Raw genomic sequence first — 1,170 nt, forward strand, 5'->3', positions numbered from 1 at the left:
TATCTCTGGTTCTTTCTCCTCACATCAGTCCAGGGTCTACCCCTGCCATTCCCATTTCCCATGGACAATCTTGCACCATAAGAACACACATACAGACACCAGGAAAGCTCCATCCATCCTGGCTTTCCCACATTCAGTCAACTATTCATCCACCCATCCACCTCCTGCCATCCATCTGGGCAGGAACCCACCCACACCATGCACTCTGGAATCCACTCAGCCATTCTCTTCTTGATCCATCATGGATGGACGATGAGGATGATGATGAGGATGATGATGATGATGATGAAGATGGATGATGATCATTGTATTGATGGACGGTGAATGAGAATAACAATGAAGGGTGAAGGTCATTGTGGTGATGGGGAATGATGAAGAGGATGGGGGATGGTGGCAGGTGTTGGTCAATGGGTGGTTGAAGGGTCGATGATCAACTGGATGGTACCGAGCTCAGTGGTTCCTTGATGGTGGGTGGGAATGAGATGGGGATGGGATCCATCCATCCATCCCTCCTTCCATCCATTTATCCATCCCTACTTCCATCCATCCATCCATCCATCCATCCCTCCATCCATCCATCCATCCATCCCTCCGTTAATCCATTCATCCATCCATTGATCCATCCATCCATCCATCCATCAATCCATCCATCCATCCATTCACCCATCCATCCTTCCATCCCTCTATCCATCCATCCATCCACCTGTTCATCCATCCCTTTACCCTCCCAAAGCTCATCTCCCCACCCATCATTCCCAAACTGTGAAACAGGGGGTTGGAATTTAGGACCTGTTGGGGGTGTAGGGACTGGTGGTGGGTGATGGATGGATGAAAATGGACGATGAGATAATGATCAAGTGGATGGATGATGATGATGATGGTGGTGATGATGATGATGATGATGATGATGATGATGATGATGGTGGTGGGTGACAGTGGCTGCTGCTCACTAGGCTGGTGGAAGGGTTGATGGTTGACTGGATGGTGCTGGGGTCGGTGGGTGCTCATTGGCCAGTGGGGATGCAATGGTGGTGGGATCCCCTTGATCCCTGCATTGCTCCCTCCCTACATCCTACCCTCCACCCATACAGCCCTCTTTACATCCCTACTTCCATCTCTCCAACCCTTCCTCCCTGTGCCCTTCCCCCTCACCCGTGGAGACGTCGATGG

Source organism: Empidonax traillii, unplaced genomic scaffold, assembly GCF_003031625.1.
Source record: "Empidonax traillii isolate 1590-97213 ecotype Southwest subspecies unplaced genomic scaffold, ASM303162v1 scaffold5833:size9927, whole genome shotgun sequence".
NCBI lineage: Eukaryota > Metazoa > Chordata > Aves > Passeriformes > Tyrannidae > Empidonax > Empidonax traillii.